The following is a 21304-nucleotide window of genomic DNA, read 5'->3' as shown; positions in this document are numbered from 1 at the left end:
GGAGGTCTATAGAGAGAAGGATGTTGTGGTCAGAGAGAGGGGCCCATGTTCTCTGCACTGACCTAGCAATTGAGGCATTCCTTTTCTACTTCCAACAGCTACAGTATTCCACTTTTCCAGTCATTCCTCTTTGCCTCAACAAGTAATTTGGAGCCCTAGGTAGGTTGTCAGGAGAAATGAATTATTTCTAAACTACAGTTGGAATGCCTGTAAACCGCCCCTTGTCTGCAATTAGAGTGAAACTGTGGCTTTTGTCTCAGTCTGCTGTACCATACCCATTAACACCCAGTGGCTAGGTTTTAATAGAAGAACTTTCTTCAGTTCCTAGATCTTCTGAATTATGAGCACATCTTTCCTTCCTTCCTACTCAGGAATAGCATCTTTATTACACCTGCAGAAAATTGTCACTCATGTTAGGAACCCATCTTCATTTCATTCCCTTTGTGAAACAGCCTTTATTTCACATGATGGGTTATTCTGGTGATTGTGATGGTAGAGAAAGCAGATTTTTTTTTCCCATTTAAGCAAAGCACAAATGCTGACTCAACGTAATATCATGTAAAACTTTTTCTCTTATGTTTATAACTCAACAGATTGGTAAATCCAGAGGAACTGTTATAATCACTATATGAGACATACTGTATTAGTATTTCAAAAGTTTATTCCAACCCATTTCTTCTTTTATATTCTAAAACATCTTCATTAGGTTTGATGAGATAGATCCACAAGAAGATGGAGGTACCCAAGGCCAGTCCAGCTTTCAGCCAGTCAGGTTTGTCATCTGGTAGCTCCCAAATGTAGAACTTGGAGCGTGCTAAAAAGCCATTCAGGATCCTGGCCGGGGCCAGCAGCCTGGAGAGGGTGGAGAAAGCAGACTTTTAATATGAGAATAACTATGAAGGTAGCAAACTATCAGAATATACATTCATATCCATCCAGGAAGAGAAAATAGACTTCCTTTGGGACACTCCTGGAGCCTGTTTCCTGTTTCATCATTCCTTTGTTGTGCATGCGCTTAGATGAAAAGTGGCTCTGAGTTCTCTGTACCAAACAAAAGCCTTCCTTAAAAGCCTTTTCCTAACCTTAGCCCCAGCTGGTATAAGTGGTTGGTATTCAGGCACCTCTGAATATTTCCAGGGATATTCAGAGGTACCTGAATACAATTCCTGGGATGGGCTTAGAAATAATGAAAACCGGCCATGGGATCACTTTCTCAGGGTGATCCCGAAACACATACATTCCCCCATTGTTGCCATATTTTACCCTAGTCAATATAAGTGGCAAAGCTCAAAGCTTGGGACTGACTGTAAAGCCTTTCAGGCCTTTGGTCTCAGTGGCTGAATGTGTGACACAGTCACCAGCCAGCTTTGCCCTTTCTCAGTGCCTGCTCCTGGGCTGATTGAAGAAGAGGCAGTCAGACATTTTTGTGACAATTGATTACTTTTCATCTTTGAATTTTTTGTGGAGCTGCACCTTAACTGGAGGCAAACTGTAGCCTGCCTCTTATCGGATGAAGAACTATATGAATGTCTTAGCACCAGGATAGCACTTAATAGTTTTCAGTTGAGTGGGGGTTTTGTTTGCTTTTAACCTCCTGTGTGAGTTGTTATTAATAGAATGGCCTTTTCCAGGGCTGGGGTTCCTGATAACCCTACAGTGTATACACTGAAAGCAAATGGTTGATCACTTTTGGAAAGGCCAAGAAGAAGTTACTGAGTGCCCAGGCCTCTGGTGACTGATGTTCAGAGAAGAGCAGCACCAGCCTCAGTGTGCCATGTTCCTTTTCAGACTTCTCCTAAGGATATGAGGGGCGACAGCAGCCATTTTCCCAGGAACCTCGCTCCTTGCCCTGAGCCACTTGTTCTCCTGTTTGAATTTCTTCCTAAGTACTTAAAAAATCTTGACTCTTAAAGGGTACACTCCCCTACCCTAAATTGTAGGGCCTCTAGAGAACGAGAGTGAGTAGGGAGGGTTTGGCCAGCTTTCTCACCTTTGAAGTTTTCCATAGGAAGTGAGTAGCTCTAAAACTGCTACTTAGGTTTTTCTGACTTGGAGGTTTCTAGAAACAGTACACAAATACAACCTGACATTTGGGCTCCAGAGCCAGCTCAGGGGTGAGAAATGTTCCATGCTTGAGGTAGTTGGCAAATCTAGGCTACCTACCTGACAGGGGCATCTGGAGCTTCCCCCAGCTAATTAAGGGGCAATACTGGTTAGGTCCTTCTGGGCAGTCTCCCCCCACCTCCATTCCACATCTCTGCCGTCTTTGAAAGGTGTGGCTGGTTGCAGGGTGTTGCAGTAAAAGTTGAGGGGAGCTGGCCTTGTTTCAGAGGAGCCCAGGACTTCCAGTCACCTGCTGCAGTGTAACAGAAGGAACCAGGGGAACAAAGGCTTTCTCAGACCTGCCAGAGAAGTTGAGCTTTTTCAAAGGATGGTTCCAGATCATCTAAGCCTGGCCCTCCTTTGGGGGGGACAAAGAGAAGGCATAAGACAAGGGGTAAAGGGGGGGTTCTGGTGCATTGCAACAGGTTATGGGGCAGGCACTGTTTCCATGAGTGTGGGGTTTTAACCTCTAAGCTGGAGAGAAAGGACACTTGAAGTTTTGGACGTAAATTTTGGGAAGAGGGGCAGAATTCCTTTGTGATTTCTCCTCTGACACACTGTCCCTGGGTTCCTCCCTGCTAATCCTGCCCCCTGCCACCTTCTGACTTAAGTAACAGTTGGGTAGGCTTAAGTTTCTATGCCCACAGATGGAGGAGGTGACTGAAGTGCATTTGCTTGGGTAGGGAGCGAGCTGGTATCTGAGTGGATGCTAGTGCCTGAGTTGCCAGCAGAGGGCAGTGGTGACCTATAGCTGTAACAACCATGAGGTAGGTGGTCAGTAAATCGGCTTGGACAGAACCTGGGAGGGGCTTTGGTTGGGGTGGGGAGGCCTGTTTGGGTTTGGCTTTGTTTACTGTTTATCCAGAACTGGATGGCCCAGTGTCTAGCTCATTATGCTCCATCATAGCCTTAATCACAATGAGGGAGCAGATTAGTATTCTAGCCCAAGGCCTGCCAGAAGTGTCAAGCCACCAGCTCCCCATTCCCCTCACCATTGGTATAGTAGCCATATGCCTGTGTGTGGACAGGTTCGTAGGGACCAGGCCAGGGCCTTTGCCCACCTAGCTGCAGGTTGCATGGGGACAAAGGCCTATTTGTTGCTTCATGTGAACAAGGGGATCTCATATTTCTGGCACTTCTCTGTCTGGTGCCCACTGTTACCTTTCCCCAAAGGCAGGCAATCTCTGCGACTCTAGCCAACTAGCCCTGTCTCCTTTGCCTGCCTACCTACTCTGGGCAACCAGGACGTGACGTTTCATACCTGAGCGGTGGATGGCTGGGGACAGGAGGAACAGAGCTGGGGGCTGGTGATAGGGCCTGGGAGATGTTCTTCCCTTGCCCTTTTCAATCTTATCTTGTGTGTTGGGGCCCCAGACTCCCCAGTCTTCCAGCCCAACAGCTGTGAGCCTCCAGGGCCACTACCCGGAAGCCAGCTGCCTCTTCTTGGGGAATTCTTTGAAATTCCAGGCTCGGCCATCTGGGTATGCAAATATCTCCAGATTTGCTGAGCCCCGCCAAGTGGCTGCACCCCAGGCAGAGCTGTGAGAATTAACTGCCACTACCCCCAGATGGGGAAAACTGCTAGGGGCTGTTGGTGCATGGAACCTGCGCTTTCACCTGCTGAGAGACTCTTTAAGAGTGGGAGAGAGAGGAGTCCTGGGGGCTCCCCAGGTCCTGCTCTAGTTACTAACTGTATAAGGGATTTTGCATATAAGGTGTATACTCACTGTATAAGGGTGAGTTGGGAGACCCTTGGGGGCCCTTCCTGGAGTGTGAATCTCTGAGCATAAGAAAGTCCCTGGAATATGGAGGGAAGCCTTGGGTCTAGCGTGGCTAGAAGGGTGGGGGCTATCTAGAGGGAAAGCTCCTGGCTTCCTACCATGCCAGATCCAGGCAGTAGAGCTGGCTTAGGCAGCCCAGAGTAGGCCCAGCAGTCTGGCCCCCAGAATGCCTTGCTTTCTCCCAGGCCTCCCCCTGGGGCTGGTTATCTGGCTGTAGCAGGAGGAATGTGTGCTTTGAGTGGGGAAGGGTGGGGGGGCAGGGTCAGGGCGGAAACCTGGGAATGTGGACTCCCTGCCTGTCCCTGTCCCTGTTGGAGGGAGGGAGCCACGGAGAATGTGGCTGACAGGCCCCAGGCGTGGGAGAGTGTAGGCCTGCTTGTATGTGTGAGTATGTGCGGGAGGGGGCTGCCCATGTGTGTAGGAACGTGTGAGAGAATTGTGAGCATGGACATTCCTTAGTGTTTATGCATATGGGTGTGAGCCTAAACTGTGTAGCCTTTGAGGAACAGAAGTCGAATCTGTATTTGAATCACAGGCCCATGACTTTTCAGTTGTATATTCTTGAGCAACTAATTTCTCTCTCCTTTGCTTGGTTTTCTCATCTGGAAAATGGGCATTTGGCCCAGGCTGGCCCATAGGCAATGCTTGGTGGAAAATGGCCTTATCAAATTAAAGGGTTGCGGCTGTGGGTGCTTATGGATTCAGGGAAGTAGGCGTGGGTAGTTGGACATTTTTGCTGGACTCTTATAAAAGCCAGCTGATTTTGAGCAGGACCAGCTCCTGGGACACCCAGGGACTTGGGGCAGGCTGTCTGGGCCCCTTTGGGGCCTATGCCTTTCATACCCACTTAGCAAGGCCTGCAAGAATGTGCCTAAAAACAGAATGTGTAGGCATTTAGATGGACATGCCTGGCCAGCCTGTGTGCCCCTGCACAGGGTTTGTGTCCCTCTGTTTCTTTTGGGGGACAAAAGGAGAGCTCAGCTACCCTTTCTGGTGAATAAAAGCCTGGAAGGGGATGCTGGGAAGAGCTGCCTCCAGCCATCTGGGAGTGGAGATGCTGTGGAAGGAGGCCAGACCTCCCCCAGCTGTTTCCCTGCCCTACCTGAAGGATGAGAGTAAGGGATGAGACATGGGTGATTGTAGCACTGCCCACAGCCCAGAATCCTTGCTTTCCCCCATTCTAGGGCACAGGCCACCAAGTGGTTCTACGCTCTCTTAAAGAGTGCCTCTGTGTGCCTGTGTGTGCGTGCATGAGGTCTTGAAGGGGGGCAGCCATTGGAATCTTGGATCAACAGGCAGGATTTGGGATCCAGGCACAGAGAGGCTGGGGAATTAGGCAGTGTTACACAGCCAGGCAAAACTAGGGAATGTTTGAAGTCTTTCCGGGTGGAACCTTTAGGGGGAGCTCCCTGGCTGCAAGGGATTCCTGGAAGCCCCTGGGAGGTCCCAGGCCTTAACTGGAGGAAGTGAGGGCTAGAGCCCAGCTGGCCCTACAACTGTAAGCACAGGAGTGGCCTGTAAGGGTGTGTTGAAGGAATGAGGGATCTTGGCCTTGTTCCTACACACATGTACCACTGGGAAATGATGGTGGTGAGGGGTGGGGTGGATTTCTGAGATCAGGGGCCAGCCCTCTTTCCTTCTTTAGATTTGGAATAGGGAGCGCTCTGGAACTGATGCCTCGGTTTCTGTACGAAAAATGGCGGAATGGAGAGAGAGACTGATTAGGGGTGGTCCTTAAGGAGCTTGCGTGGGAGGTTCTGGACCTTGTTTTAACTGAGAGATCAGATCACTGCTGGGTGGGCGGTGCTTTGTGTTCTACAGCCTTGTGAGAGTGGCAGGAAATGGGGCCAGTAGCAATGTACTAGTTGAGTTGCACCTGATGAGAGATTGGGGGTGGTTTCCCCACGGAAGTCCCACAGTGTGTGTGGCCAGTGTGGCAGTGTACTAGGGGAATTGATATATGTGGCCACTGTGTGAGTGAGTGCAGCAGTGTGAGTGGTTTGTGACACTTGAATTGTGTTTCCCAGGTGTGTGTAATGGCTGAACTAATTTTGTTGGGATGAATCAGGTTCCTGGAGAGGAATGGACCTATCTGGAGAGAGTGATGCTATTAAGTAGTTACAATCATTATATTGATATGACTTAACTAGTATACAGACATTAAAAATGATCCCACTACCCTCTGTGTTTTGAGTGCTTACCATGTGCTTGGCCCTGTGCTAAGTGCCTAACCTGCAGTAGCTCATTTGGTTCTGTCAGAACCCTGAGAGTTAATGCTGGTTTGCCTGTGCCACAATGTTTATTATGCCATGTTATATTCTTGTTGGCGGATGTGATACAGCTGCATCTCTGTCTTACTTGCTGAAGTGCAACTTGTGGCAGTGTGGGGTCCTGTTGTATACTTGGGCTCTCTGTCCTGTTTTGTGTTGCCAATATGGGGCTCCACTGTGTTGTTCCATAGTTTAAGACCCAATTTGACAATGTTTTTTGAGGTGATGGTGATGGTGTATAATTTGGCTGTGTGACTTTTTTGCTTTGTCCTGCATCCAGAGTATGTAACTCCCTTCTGTCCTGTAGTTGAGACCAGCTAGTAGAATGTATGACACATTTTGTGTCTTGGTGATGTGGGTGTCTAGTGTAGGGTCATCGGTTGTGGTGGTGTGAACTGGTTGTGTGATAGCGTGACTGGCTGTATTGTTATGTGTCTGTGACCCTATTGTGTGTGTCGGGGGAACCATTTGTTTGACCCCTTGACCTCCTGTCCTAACTTGTGTCAGAGACTGTTGTAGTGTGCTGTAACTCCGTGAGGTGAGTGGGGGCAGTGGCCCATAGTGGCCCATCCCTGTACACATTGTGTGTCCGTGTGAGCCCATGTGCCGCTGTGCCCCTTTTCGGGTCTGTGTGTTGTCTGACCTCAGCCGCGTATGCCCCCACCCCTGCCAGCACCGCTGCCCCTCCCCCGCGCCGCCCGCCCGCCGCCGCGCAGCGATCGATCGCCATTGATTGTCCCTGACGAGCTGCTCCACTTTCCAGCCAATGTCAGGAGGGGGGATCTCCGCCGCCCTGGCGGTGTCATTTCCACACACTCCCTGGGCTGCCGCCAGCGCGGGCGCCACTAAGAGCCGGCCTGGATCGCCCAGAGCGCGGACCGGACCGCCCACGCCGCGCCAGGACGCCCGACGGAGAGGCCAGACCCCCACCTGCCCGGCCTGCGGCCCTGCACCCAGACCTTCCTCCCTGGGTGGGTGGATGCTGTCGCTCCACCAGTTTGAGCTGGCCCCGAGGAGGGTGGGGGCACAGTCGGTGCGCCAGTGCACTCGGGTGGGGGCGTGGGGGGCCGTTTCCGGCGGGCGGAGGCGCCTGCGGGCCAGCTTTGCCGTGGCCCAAACAGATGCTAATGATTTTCCGGGAGGCGCCGGTTATCTCTGGCCCCAGCCAGCCAGTGCTCGGGCTTGGGCCGGGCATAGACACCTCCCCACCCTCCCCCTCACCCCTATGAGCCTCGCCAAATGACCACCTGGCCCCGAGTGGACAGTGGGGGTCGCAGGCTCCCTGGGGTGCCCCCAGAACTCTGGCTGCAAGGGAATGTTTGCTCTTGTCCACCCAAGATGCTGCTGCATCCTCCTCTGAACCCTTCCCAAAGCACCCCCCCTCCCATCTGAACAGGGGAAACTGAGGCTTAGAAAAGCCCAACCCAAGGTCATGCTGACCCACCACCTGCTGGGCTGAGTGGATCACACTCTCTCAAGGCCACCCTGTCCGGGACTCAGCCTTCCTGGTCCCTCTTTGCCCAGGGGCCAGAGCCAGTTTCCAGGCTCCCCGGTGGAAGTGCTGACGTGGCTTTGGGCAGCTGTCTGGGGCCGGGAAGCGGGGCAGATGTCACAGAGCCCAGGGGAGGAGGCGGCTCCATGGGGAGGGCGGGCAGGGCAGGGCCTCTTGCCTGGCGAGACACGCCTCCTCCCCCTAGGCCTGGCGGTGTCTGGGACTGGGGCATAGCTGCTGCCCAGGCTGACCCGCCTCCAATTCTAGCCCCAGCTCCTCTGTGTGCCTGCTGACAAGTGCTGTAACCTCTCTGGTTCTCTTCCTCCCCTGTGGAGGAATATAACAGCACCTGCTTTGGATGAGTGTGAGCCTCAGATGAAAGCAGAGGTGTGCAAAGCCCCCAATCCAGTGCTGGACATACTGTTCCTGCTCAACATGTGTTAGCAATTATTATTATTGTCTTTGCAAGTGGGAATTTGGTGTGTCCAGGAGCAAAACTGAGTCCTGAGAGTGCCAGCTGGCTTAGAGGTCATTCCAGCCAGCCTCCTGCCTTGGTGCCCCTGGCCCTCTGCATTTCTCATGCCTGTCTAGCTTTGTTTCCTCTCACTGAAGTGTCAGCTCCCTTCAGCTCTGCCTGCTGCCAAGCTGCCCCCACCCCCTCTTATCGTTGTAGTTCCCTATCTGGCCGCCACATTGGGTCCCTCGAGCAGCACAGCCCCCTGGGAACAGCAATCGATGGGGCGGAACAGCCTCCCTGACAGATGGACCCATGGAGGCTGGGCTGCTTCAGCAGAGCTCCCTAGGAAACCAGAGACAAGAGCCGAGCCACCATGGCTGCCTCCTAAATAGAAATGGGAGGAGGCAGAGAGATGAGGAGGAGGCCAGAGCTTCCAGCCAGCCCCATGCTGGGCCAACCCTCTGGGGATGGGTCTGGTGGGGCAGGGTAACCCCTATACTTTTCCACAGGCCCAGATCCTCTTGAGGGGAGGGCTCTGTAGAGCTCGCTTGGTAGGTAGGATGTGTCTGAATTCCCATCATGGGCAGGTGAAGTTTTGCCGTCCCCATCCCCCCATGGGCACTTTTTCTAACAAGCCCAGAGGCTGGTGGGTGGGTGGGCAGGCAGGCGGCTTACCACATTCCTCAGGCTATAAGGGGCCTTTGAAGCCAGAATGGCAGGAGGACCTTCTCTGCCTGTTGGGGGTGGGAAATGATGAGCCTCGGACCCTGTGAGTGTGTGTGGAGAATACCTCCTATCTCCTACCAGGCTCCCAGATTAGTCAGGGACTTCTTCCCAGGGTTTCTCAACCTCAGCACTATTGACATTTTGGGCCATTTAATTCTTTGTCCTGTGCATTGTAAGATGCGTAGCAGCAGTTGTGACAACGAAAAATGTCTCCAGATATTGCCCAGTGCCCCCTGGGAGGCAAAATCAGCTCTAGTTGAGAATCACTGGTCTAACCTCAGGACCAGCCCCCTGGGTTGGAAGGGGTGGCTGACCCCATGGGGATGCCACATATCCTCTTCAGTAGTGGAAAGGGAGGTTTCCAAAAAGGCTCTGTCCCCAGCTGTCTCAGGCCCAGGAGGGTGGGAGACACTCTCCCCCCTCCCCATGGCCCCTGCTAGGTTGGAGGGAACCATGCTTGCCTGAGATGGCAGAGCATTTGGCGTCACTGCTCAGCTGCACCAGGCTTGGTGCCAACACCTTACTGCTGAGACTACAGAGCATGGGGGCGGGGGAGCGGGGGCGTTCATGGGGGTACTCAGGCTGCCTGTGCGACCTTCTGTCCAGCCAGCTTGAGATGAGGGGAGCCAACATGGATGATCAGCCTCCTGCCTTCCCCTGGTGCCCTGGCAATGTCTCTGCTGCCTCCCTCTAGGCCAGTGTTGGGTTGGGAGTAGGTCTGGCAGGACTGAGAGCCAGTGGGGGCTACTGCCTGGAGCAGGAGGATTGTGGACACAAGTCCAGCGGGCCCAGCCAGCTGACAGCTGGGCCACCTGAATGCCGAGCTCTCCCCTCGAGGAAGGGGAGGAAAGAAGACACTGTGGGTTGGCTAAATGCTACCTGCGTCCCCCCCAACCCACAAGCCCTTGAGCCTGAGGACTGGGGAGGGAGCTCCCTCTGGAGTCATCTCCCTCTTCCTGCTCAAGCAGGCAGGCAGGCATTGAGGTAAGGGAAAGTTTTCTAGAGCATAGTGTCACTGCTGGGAAGTCCCTACTTATGTCTAACCTACTTCCTTTCTTCCTGTAGCATCTGCCCTATCCTGGGCTGTGTGGTTCTCTGGCCAGGGTGTGCCCTTATTCCTGGGGAAGAGAACCCCATGGGGGAATTTTCAGTCAAAATAAAGGTCAACGGGTCCTTGTGTGGGTAGAGGGATGAGGGTGCCTAACTGGGCTCAGCTAGGGGATGGAGAAGAGCACTGGTGCCAGTTGACAGACCAGGGCCTACAGAGAGCAGGGTTTCCCCAAGACACACTGAACCCAGCACCAGCCTAGGGGGTCCTAGGGTGGGGAGGAGGAAGTGGCTGGGAGGTGGGCAGTGGCTTTGTAACCAGAGATGGGCCAAGCGGTATGAGGCAGCAGCTTGGAGCTGGAGTTTAAAATAGCGCCTCGGCCTGGCCAGGATCGGGTTCGGGTCACCCACAAGGCAGTGTGGCCACGACCATCCGGCTCGGGTTTCTTGCCACCCTTGATGATTTACTGGAGGAGGGGGCTACCCAGGCAGATAAGACCCCCTAAGAAAGGGGGTCCAGGCACTGACACTTACAGTCCCCTGAGCAGGCTCTTGCCTGTCTCCTTTCTCCTCCACACCCACACCCACGGGACAGGTTGCCCCAGCTGCATCCTGATGACCTCCCTCCTCTTCAGTAAATATTTGACACCAACTGAGGACCAGGTACTTGACAGAGCATGGAGATGAGTAAGGCCTTAACCTTGTCTAAAGCCCAGGAGTTTTGGTCCCCAGGAGCGCACAGAAGGGGGAAGGTGATAAGTATTCAGCAGAGACCCTCCACTGATGTCCTAGCCTCAATCCTGAAAGTCCTAGGCATTGGGAAAGGAAGAGGCAGAAAGACCCCCACAGGCTGCAAGAGAGGAGGGTTAGACCTCAAATAAGCCTTCCAGTGAAGAAATGGATTATGGCTACAATGGAGAGGGGAGAATGTCTTCTCAAAAGCTAGTGATCATCCTTGAAAATTCCCCGGGGTGGTCCCCTCCCCCAGTGTTCCCTGGCCTGCCCCTCCCCCAAGGCAAAGCCCTCAGACATAGATCTGAGAGCGCGTTCTGGTCCTTCTCTGTCCAAGTAGAGTGATCACTTCCTCAGGCTGACCCAAGCAATAGGGCAAGGGGCCAGGGGATATGGGGGTGGGGGTTCCCCTCTTTAGTTTTTTGAGGGAAGTAGCTCTAGCTCTGCCACATCCCATTTTGCTGTTAGAAAGTGGGAAAAAGCTACTTCAATCAATAAAAAGTTCTAACCATAATCCCTTCTGCTCCACTCTCCCTTGCCAGAGAGTCTCTGGGCCCCTAGGGGCAGTAACAACCTCTGGGCAGTGGCCCTTGAGGCCTGGCAGGTAGGGTTTCTCCCCACTTTGCCCTCCTTCCCCAGCCATGAGTCCGAGGAGGTGACCCAGCAGGCCAAGTCAGCTCAGGGCCAGATCTCTCTCTAACTGGAGCAATGGCCATCTCTCCTGACGGAGCCCACATATATCTAAAAAAGCGTCTTGTATATCTTAATGATTTCTCAACAGCCCCTGATTGAAGCATGCTCAATTTAGCTGTGCCGTAAGTAACTTTTTATATTTCCTCGGGGAATCATTTCATTTATGAATCTTTTCTGAATCTGCAATCTCGATTAAAAGTTGATTTTTTTTTTTTCTTTTTTTTGGTCTCTGTCTCCTCGGCTTCTGAGACGCCTCCCTAGCGAAAAGGGTGGTAGCACCATCAGTCCTCCCTCCTTAGCCTGTCTGGGTCAGGAGAGTTCTTCCCGAGGTGTGGGGGGAGCAGCAGCCAAGCCTCCCCTGTGGTAGCACCTGGGGCTACGTGACCTGAGGGGGAGCCGCCCTGGAGGAGGGGCTTACAGAGAGGTTGGGGGCATTGCCAGTCTCCTGCCCACATACCCTCCCCTACCTGCCTCATATCAGCCCTGCTACAACCAGTGTTACACTGGGGGGATTGTCCTGCCCATTCTGGCTTTAGGGTGTCTCCTCACCTGTAGTTTAAGAATTTAAGAAGGAGACAGAGAACACTTCAAGGGTTCAGCTTGAGAGCACACAACGGGTTCAAATCCTGGCCCTGCTCCTGTACAGCTGCCATAGCCTAGGTAAGTCACCTCTCCTCTCAGAGCCTCAGTTTCCTTATTTGCAAAATGAGAATGTGATTGTTAAACAGATTACCAAGGAGGTAAAGGGTTTAGCACAATATCTTCAGAAAGGCAGCCTTTATTATTTCCCTTGGGGGACCCCAGCACCAGGAAGCAGGGTTGGAACAATGCTGAGGGTCCTATCCCAATTCTGAACAGTATCTAATTATTTTCCTCAACCCATTCATTATCTAGTCCTGGTGATACCCCTTGAGGTGAAGTGGGTGGGACTGGCATAGTTATCTCCCTGAGGATAAGGGTCTGGTGGGGTTGGGACTTGCCCAGGGGCTGCCCCAGGAGGCCCACCCAGAGCTCCTGACTCTCTCCTAAGAGGCAAAGGTCAGGGCTACAGTAGGAAGGCTGGAGGGCAAACTAGGGTGAGAAGCTCTGAACTCAGAGAGAAGGGCTTTCCCCATAGACACCGTCCCCATCTGCCCCCCCCCACTCCCTCCAGATAGTCGGGGGAGGGATTTGTCCAGGTGCTGCGACCTCTGGCTCTGACCTCTAACCTCTGACTCTGGCCTCCGGGGGGCTGGTGGGCTCTCTAAGCGTCAGAGTCACAACTGGGGGTGGGGCTGAGGGGACCCGGCAGCAGAGGCTGCTCTGGGAGTTAACGATTTACGAGGGGCCCCTTCCTGAGGCCTCCCTCCTCACAGGCCCAGCAAGGCAAGCAACCCGTGACTGCCCAGGTGGCTAGACACAGAACCAGTCCCGCCAGTTCAAAGAGCAGTTCATCCTGGGCCTACCCCCAGGCAACTGCCTGAGTACCCCATTCTCTGGAAGAGGAAGGCAAAGTAGGGGTTGGTAGGTAGGGTCTGGTCTGAGGAGGGAGGCTGGGTCCTGTTTTCCAAAGTCTCAGTGTGAGGGGCATTTAAGACCCTGCTTTGCCTTCTGGAGTCACATCTGTGAGGGGAGGCCTAGCCCCACCTCTCCACCTCCAGCAACTTTTCTCCATATCACCCCACCCTAGCCTGCAGGTCTTGGGTAGAGCACTTTCTGGCCAGGCTTCTGGATGCCCAGGGCACACCACCACCGGCCCCCCCTCTTTGGGCCTGGTCTGTGGCCTCCAGGTTTGGGATGCTGTGTCCTCCCCTCCCCCAAGGCCCCTTTCTGTTACCTTGCGGCCCCTCCCTCTTCTTGACCCTGAGGCCATGGAGCCACAGCTTTGGCCTCTGGGAGCACACAGTCCCACTTCCTGTTGGAGAGACAGTTGAACCATGATTGTGCCTAGTGAAGTCAAGAGTTACTGTCAGGGGACTTCCTGGTGGCGCAGTGGTTAAGAATTCGCCTGCCAATGCAGGGGACATGGGTTTGATACCAGGTCCTGGAAGATCCCACATGCCGCGGAGCAACTAAGCCCGTGCGTCACAACTACTGAGCCTGCGTGCCTAGAGCCCGTGCTCTGCAACAAGATAAGCCACTGCAATGAGAAGCCCGCGCACCGCAACCAAGAGTAGCCCCTGCTCCCTGCAACAGAAAGCCCAAAGCCTGAGTGCACCAACGAAGACCCAACACAGCCAGGGAGAGAGGGAGGGAGGGAGGGAGAGAGGGAGGGAGGGAGGGAGGAAGGAAGGAAGGAAGGAAGGAAGGAAGGAAGGAAGGAAGGAAGGAAGGAAGGAAGATCTTAAGAAAAAAAGAGTTACTGTCAGGGGCATGACGGATGCCCCCCAACTGTCCCTACTCCCCTTCCCTTACCACATAAGGGCTGAGTTCCCCAGGCCTGGCAGAGCATGGGGCTACTGCTGGTTGTCTGGCACATGTGTAGCTGTGCCTGGGTGCAAGCGGAAATACAAAGTGTGAGTGTATGTGTTGGCCTGGTCTCTGCTCCCTCCCAGCCTCACCCCAGAGTCATTTTATTCTGGGACTGGAGTCCCCCTTCTGCCCGCCTCCCTTCCCCACTGTTTATACAGCTCAGGGCCAGGCTGGGCCACCAAACTGACTTCTTAGGGATGGCTGGACCTTGGCCTCCTAAGAAACAGATCTAGCTTTTCTGAAATTTCCTTCTAGTTTCACGGTTCTCTTGTCCCTTCGGAGGTCATGGGGGCAGGGGTGGGGCCGAAGGGCCAGTGGTCAGTATGTGAGGGCTGAGACCCCAGAGGCGTGGGCCCATGTCTAGGCAGTCAAGCTTCTCTCTTCCCCTGCCCATGTTTGCACCCCCAGCTCTGCTCTGGAATTTTGTTCAAGGTCACAGTCCAGTGTGACCCCACTGAGCATTATCCTGCACCCTGCCCTGAGGCAGGGCTCCAAATGCCCTGGCTCTCATTTTCTGTGATACAGATGCGGGAACTGGGGCCTCAGGAGAGGCGTAGGCCAAGCTCTGGGTTGGCCGTCTTTATTGGAGACTAACTCCCACACTCCTCTCCATGCAGCCATTCCCAGTCACTGGATGTTTAATCAATGATTGACATTAGCTGATAGATGGTAGTCATGGAAAAGGTAGATCCCCACACAAGGCATGGGTTTAAATCTTGGTTTTGCTACTTTGTACCATTAAGCAGTTGTCTTGAGTCCTGGGATTAAATAAGCATATTCACAGAAAGCAATTAGTGTGGTGAGACACACAGTAAGTGCTCAGAAAACTGTTGGCTACAATCCTTACTACTGGTACCTACTTAGTGCCAGGCTTCAGGCCCAAAGCAGGTAGGAGACTCTCCCTTACCCTCAACAAATTTTTGTGGATGGTAGTAGTGAGGGGACAGGGAGACCATGAGCAAATAAAAGCTATTTCTGTGCAGTGTGGTCACTGTGGCCACAGAGGGGACAGATGAGGGCCCCCAAAGCCAGGCCGCAGAGTACAATTCTTCAGTGCATGCACTGCAAAAAAGGCACCTGGCCAAGGGGTCTAGGAAGACTGGAAGACAGTTTATGACCTGCTGCCAAATGGGGGTACCTATATCTGCCAAAAAGTGGTAGCTTTTTCTAATTTGCACAAAGGCTAGTGCTGGCTCTGTAGATATAAGCCAAACTGAGGCGGGGAGTAGAAGTCAAAGAAGGTTCCCAGTGGAGTGATACATGCTCTTGGGCTTCAGTGAGGACTTCAGGAGGTGAGCTTGATTAAGGCCCTTCTGGGCAGAGGGAACAGTGCATGCAAAGCCACAGATACTTGAAGGGAAGTTTTGGGGTGTCTGAGGGAACCACCAGTGTTGAGTGGTGTTGGTCAGCAGGGCTCAGGAATTGCAGGGAAGAATAGGACCAGTTAGGGAAGCCAGGCCAAGTTGGGGAAGGGGCTTGAGCTGAGCCCTATGGGCTCTGAGGAGTCACTACAGGATGAGGAACAGGTGAACCCCAGGCAGATCTGTATGTGAGAAGCCTCACGAGGATAGCAAATCTCTGATGTTAGGAAAACAACTTTGGTGCCAGTCTCATGTCAGTTTCCTCATCTGAAAAATGGGGACAATACTACTACTGGGGCTGATGTAAAGATTAAATAAGTTACCTTAACTATTTAGCTTAATGCCCTGCTCAGGGTAAGGGCTTTGTAAATGCTAGCTATGGATATTATAACCAGGACCAGGAGAGCAGGATCCAGGGTATCGGACTGACACATTCCTACCCAGAAGACAGGGCAGGTGGGTGCAGGGCCCTTCTCTCCCCGACAGGTACTGGAGACTTATGGAATTTGCTTCCTGACTCTAAGCTGATTGATTGAATAGCAATATGAAACTCCAATACTCCTTTTTGGAGGGATTGTGAACCAGGATCCCTTTACTTCTTCTTGTGGAAGGGGCCTGGGGTGGGGATAGTCTCTCCCAAGGCCAGAGACCTCCCGCCCAGTCCTTCCTGGGTGTCTCCCCCTTGTCTTACTTGTTATGGTAGAGAGTTCTATGTGGATGGTTTGCACATGGCATTTCCTGTTCATGTTGCATTTTCCATGTGGACAGTTCTGCCACTCTCCTCTCTGGTTCCTACCTGGGGTGGATAAGTGAGGATCTGGGTCTCCCTCCACTTCTTAATTTCCAGGAGAAGGGGAAGACTCCAAGATCCACTATCTAGACTAGGCCAGGCATATGCCAACACCCCTTCCCTGAGAAAGTCACCACTGATATCACCTGACTCATCTCCATTGCAGCCTGCAGCCCCTTGGGCTTTGCCCTCCTGTGATGGGGAGGGGACAGAGGTCTTGGGGAAAAAAGTGGATAATTAATAGTAATTCCCTAAGGTGGAGCTACTATCCGCCCCCCACCATGGATTTCAGCATGAAGCTTTTTTCAGGTATGCAGGGCCTGATTCTGCCTCACCCTAGGTTTCAGAAGCCTTGAGGACTGAGTTTCATTTCTTGGGTCCTAATCCTCTGAGGCCTGCTGCTGACTCCTGGGCAACAGGTCCCACCTCACAGTTTGGGCCTCAGCTTCCCCAGAAAAGGTAGATAGTGGTGGGCTAAGTGTTTGCAGATCCTTGAGCATCTAGGCCTGGGACCCTGCTTCCTTTCGCCTTGTATGGTCAGTGCCTAACACCGTACCGTACCTGACACTCAGGGTGGGGCCCAGAATGTCTATCTTTAAGCAGTTTAGGGGTGATAATCTGGAGGTGTTCGTTTGTCTTAAAACTGTGTTCTCAGAGCAAGTACCTTGCTTTACTCACATGGTACGTTTGGTGTGGCTTTGAGGAAGCTTGCTGGACAGGAGAGGAGAGGCTAAAGGCCTCCCCTAGGGAGCCATTCGTTGACACACAGTTAAAGGAGGACACTTCTCAGCTTTTGTGGAAGTGAGGGGGTGTCCAAGAGAGGGTCATTCCCTGTGGCCTGGAAGGTCAGGGCAGGTAGAGAGACAACACATTCCAGATGAACTCTGCCCTCTGACACCTCCCTCACACCCCTATCTGCTGGCAGGGTCAAAGTCCCAAAGCCAAATTTAGAAGGCTTGGAGGGTGGGCACCAGCGGCTGCTCCCATGAGACCCAGGCCCCAGGCCCTCCAACACCGAGGCAGGTGGCACAGAGGAGGAAACAGCGAGGTGGGAGCTAGTTTTGCTTCTTCCACTGAGACTGCTCCAGTGACTGGAGGCACCGGGTTGCCGCAGTTAACTCCCTGTTATCTGGGTCCCAATCATTCTCAGGCTGAGAATGATTAACCCTAGGCAGACTTCGCAAACCGTCCTGCCCCTTTCCTGTTAGGGTCTCTGGTCTGGGGGCTGTGTTTTCTCTGTCTTGTGGAGGCAGCACAAATCCACCCCCACGAATTCCACAGAATTGAAGAAACTTTCCACTTTGGGATTATACGAGTGAGCCTGGGGCTCGCTCTGTGGGTCCCTGAAGTGGCGAGAAGACGACATCTGCAGCTTTAGGATTAGCCCAAGCTGGGCAGATGGAGGGGGCACTGAATGACGGCGAGGATACGCAGGCCCAAATATGTACCCGCTGGGCTTTTGTGTTCTCTTTCAACCAGCGTCTATTGAGCGTTTCTCTGTGCTAGGCACTGTTTCGGGCTCAGAGTTCACAGGCCACGGTCTCAGGGCACCACAATGTAGTCGCTTTGGCTCCAGGACTCAGGGTTTCGGTTGGGGCCAGCGTAGGTAACAAAATATCCGTTGTCGGATCAGTTTCCTCATCTGTGTAATGGGGACAGGAACCTTCACCCCCTTTCTCCCGGGTAACTAGAGCCCACCGAGTACGGGAACGCGCCCTGGGAAGGGTGCAATCTTTGAACACGCGTCTAGATCCAAGAGTGCTCGGCTATGAGTTCTCGGCCCTACGCGCACCTGAGCTAAGGGGCGCGGCCAAACCCTTCCTGCTGGTCCTTGTAGCTTCGCCTCCGGCTGAAGAGAGGGGGCAGAGGGATGGCGGATTTCCCCATAAGGTGCGTCTCCAAGCCCATGCACTCCTCACAAAACGGGAGAGGTCCTCTTATTTTTTGTAAAGTTACAGAAAAAGAGGTGAAGACGGGGCGCGCTGGGGAGCTCAGCCTGGGCCGACCTCGTCAGAGCGCGGGGAGCTTGAGGCGCAGTGGCTGCGGCTCCGGCCTCAGAGCCTGCGGCGTCCAAGTGGCCAGAGCTGCGTCGGGAGGGAGGCGGAGGGAGGAGGGAGGGGAGCCGAGGTGGGGGGGGGAGGAAGGAGGAGGGAGCTTTGAGTCCGGTCCGGGTTTTGCCGGCAGCCCCCGGGCAGCGTTCAGAGCTCCTGCCCGGGCGGGCGCGCGGCGACGGCGGCGGCAGAGGCGGCGGAGCCTGAGCGGGGATGTAGAGGCGGCAGCAGAGGCGGCGGCGGCGGCGGCGAGAGCAGGCGCCCGAGCCGAGAGAGAAGAGCGGCCGAACCTTGTTCCCCGAAGCGGGGCCCCGCGTCCCTGCCCTGCCCAGCCCAGCGCCCAGCCATGCGCGTTGCCTGCTGAGTCCGGGCGCCTCACGCTGCGCCCTCCGCCAGCCGCTCAGCGCTACGCTTGGGGGTGATTAGTTGCTTTTTGTTGTTTTTTAATTTGGGCCGCGGGGAGGGGGAGGAGGGGCAGGTGCTGCAGGCTCCCCCCCCTCCCCGCCTCCGACCAGCCGCGGCGGCGTGACTCCGGCTCCGGACCCGGGCACGGCGGGCGGCGCGGCTGGAGCGGAGCGCACCGCGGCGGCGGTGCCCAGAGCGGAGCGCAGCTCCCCGCCCCTCCCCTCCCCCTCGGCCTCGCGGCGGCGGCGGCGGTGGCGGCTTGGACGACTCTGAGAGCCGGTAGGTGTCGGGCCACGGCCCTCCCCCGACCCCCCCCCCCCGGAGGCCGGCCCCCTCCCCTTCCCCGCCTACCTCCCTCTCCTCCCCCGGGGCCCGGTGCGCGGCCGGGGCCGGAGTTCGCTGCAAGTCTGCGGAAAGTTTGGCGGCGCGGGCTCCCCCGAAGTTCAGGTGCGGAGAGCCTGGGACGGGAAAAGAGGGGTCCGTGTTTGGGTGTGGCGGGGGGCGCCCGTAGTCTGAGCCTTGGAGCCCCGGACGCTGGGAGCCCTAGCTCCGGTGATCGCTCGATGGCCTCTTCTATACCCAAGCCTCCCCAAGCCGCAGTCAGCTCGGTCGCAGATCACTGAGTTCAGACAAAAAGAGGGGTTTTAGGGTCGGGGACGGCGGCTTGGGCGCCATGGATTGGGGTCGGGGCTCTCCCTGAGGGGTACGGACCCCTCCCCAAGTACTCGCGCTTGAGGGCACAGGGGCGGCGGGAGCCCGTGTCCTCACCTCTCGGTGTTGGGCGGGCGCTCCGCCTGCGGGGGCGGCTGATTGGAGATCTCCGGCGCGCACTCCCCCCAACAGACCCCATTCGCAGCCCTGTGTTTTGGGGGCATTACTGCTCTAACGCCCAGGACGACGCGTGGCTGAGTCTCCCCCTCCACTTGGAGGGGGCGGTGGCCACTTCTACATTTCCCCTGCGGCTCCTCGCCCCCGCTGTCCGCGGGGTGCCTGGCGGGCTGACCAAGTTTGACCTTTTTTTTTTTTTTTTCCGTCAAAGTATCACCCCCGACCACCACTGCTCCCCGCGGCCTCTTTCTCCCTTCCTCCCTAGCCTTAGGGAGTCTTTCAGGATGTCTCCTGAGCCCCGCGTGGCCAAGCAGCATGCAAAGCCAGGGAGGGAGAATGGGGGTGTTCCTCTAGCTGCGGAGCTGTGGGAGGCGGGTGTCCCAGGCGCCTGCTTCGCTGCTCTGGCCCCAAATTTACCCGTGAAGTTTGGCCCCGAGCCCCCTCCTCTCTTCTTCCCCAGAGCGAGGGGCCGAACCGCCGCGAGAAGAATGTGTTAATTTTCTTGCTGGGGGAAGTTGTCCTCGCCCGTAATGGGCTGCTTTCCGGCGGGGAGTGCGGGGTGCGCCTGGCTTTGTTTATTTGTAGGATCAACAGAAAGTGAGTGACCCCAGTTTTTAAATGGGGGGCCGCCTCCGGGACCTGTCAGAAGAGCTGAAGCGCCCAATGAGGGAGCAAGATCGCTTTTTGGTCTCCCACCGCCCCCCCCTTCAGGAATCGGAAGGGGTGCGCGGAGTTGGGCTGGTGCCACGGGCTGCAAGGAGGAACCTTGCAGATTTGGGGGGTTCTGTAGCGACTAATCCGGGAAGACTTGCTCCCTCCTCTTGTCTCCTGCGACGGGGGTCTGAAGGGTTGGCAGCCGCGCCCTACTTTGCCCCCTGGACCCTGGGTGGTCTGAGAGTCGCGTCTTCGGATAGAAGGGGCTGAAGGGGGGGTTCTGGCGAGCCAGCCTCTTGACCTCCGCCTTTGCCTGCGCCGCGGGCGCTGTTCGGAGTCCTAGGTTTTGTGGTGGGCCCGGCCCCCCCCCCCCGCCTCTCCGCGTTTGCGCAGGAAGCGCTGGGGAGGGGGCGTGTACGTTGGTTCGGCCCTCGCCCCCGCCGGAGCCGCCCCAGGGCGGCCGGCAAACAGAGTCCCTTTCAAGTTTTCCGCTGAGGCCGCCTGGCGGGGGCTGCGTGCGCGGTCGCTGCGGACTTGTTTGGAGCGCTATTTGAACGCCCGGCGCCACCTCAGCTGCCCTGGCCCGCGGGGGCGGGAGGCGGGGGGGCCGGGGGATGGCTGTCCATGTAACTGAGAGCATTTAAATTAGATGTTTTTAGGGGGCGTGCTGGCCTAAGCTTGCCCTGAACCCCCTCCCGAAAGACCCTCGTACCGTAGGTGCCAACCGTCTTAGGAAACCCGGGAACTGAGACCCGAAGCCTCCTCCCAAACCCCTTTTTGAGAGCGATGCGGGGAGACTGAGGCCAGCGCTACCTACTACTGCGTAGTGTTGATTTAGCAGTTTCTCTGGATGAGACTCAAGCAAGAGCTTGGGGGGGGGGGGAGTGGGTAGTGGCCCGCTCTGCAGCTGTCACCCCCTTCCCAGAACGGAAATTGTCCTCTCTCCTTGGGGAGGAGGGAGAGGGGGTGATTTTTGCCCTGGGAAGGGGTGGGAACAGCTGAGGGAGGTTGGCCTCTGAGTTTTCAGTCAGCCCTGGGGGTCTCGGTAGAAGCCCACCGCCCCCACATACCCACCTCCAATCCTGGCAGGACCTGGGGCTCTCCCAGGGAAGCAGGAGCTAGCCTTGCACCTCCCTCTCCCATGCCACCTCCCTTTCCAAGGTGGGGGCAGAGGTTCCTCTGCAGAAGACAGACCCTTGGCTGACTGGCTGTCCGTTGGCGCCTTATTTATGTGTGTATTTGGGCCCGGCTGTTTTCCCGGCTCAGCAGGTGACCCTGGCCAGGGCCTCCTATCTCTCCCCCGACAGAGCCTGTTGACTTACCCGTGGGCCAGCGGCCTCGTCTTTATCACGTGAGGCCTGGAATGTCCACCCGGCAGGGCTAGGCTGGGTGGGGGAAGGGAAGGGGAGGGGAGGATTCTGCATCCAGGGCCCAGGTCAGCTCAAACCTGTGTTCTATGGGTT

The 21304-nt window shown here is 55.3% G+C and overlaps 1 protein-coding gene and 1 long non-coding RNA gene across 4 annotated transcripts in view; one reads left to right on the top strand and one right to left on the bottom strand.

The window, feature by feature from the left end:
• Window positions 1-643: 643 nt before the first annotated feature.
• On the bottom strand, window positions 644-20884 carry LOC309657206. Its single transcript, XR_014261697.1, has 3 exons — window positions 19605-20884; window positions 18711-18978; window positions 644-852 (listed from the first exon to the last, which is right to left on the bottom strand). It is a non-coding gene; the product is annotated as an uncharacterized lncRNA (long non-coding RNA).
• Window positions 18142-21304, top strand: part of CXXC5 (CXXC finger protein 5) — a 33921-nt gene continuing 30758 nt past the window's right edge. The window contains exon 1 of one of the 3 annotated variants that reach the window (XM_082454282.1): window positions 18142-18372. The gene's annotated coding sequence lies outside the window, so the exon portion shown is untranslated. Of the gene's footprint in view, window positions 18639-18684; window positions 18807-21304 lie in introns of those variants that run through there. The other 2 variants (XM_082454280.1, XM_082454281.1) reach the window with 2 other exon arrangements.

The sequence above is a fragment of the Balaenoptera physalus genome, assembly GCF_965194825.1.
Source record: "Balaenoptera physalus genome assembly, chromosome: 3".
NCBI lineage: Eukaryota > Metazoa > Chordata > Mammalia > Artiodactyla > Balaenopteridae > Balaenoptera > Balaenoptera physalus.
The sequence above is the reverse complement of the archived record's forward strand: the minus strand, read 5'-3'. Positions and strand labels throughout refer to the sequence as shown.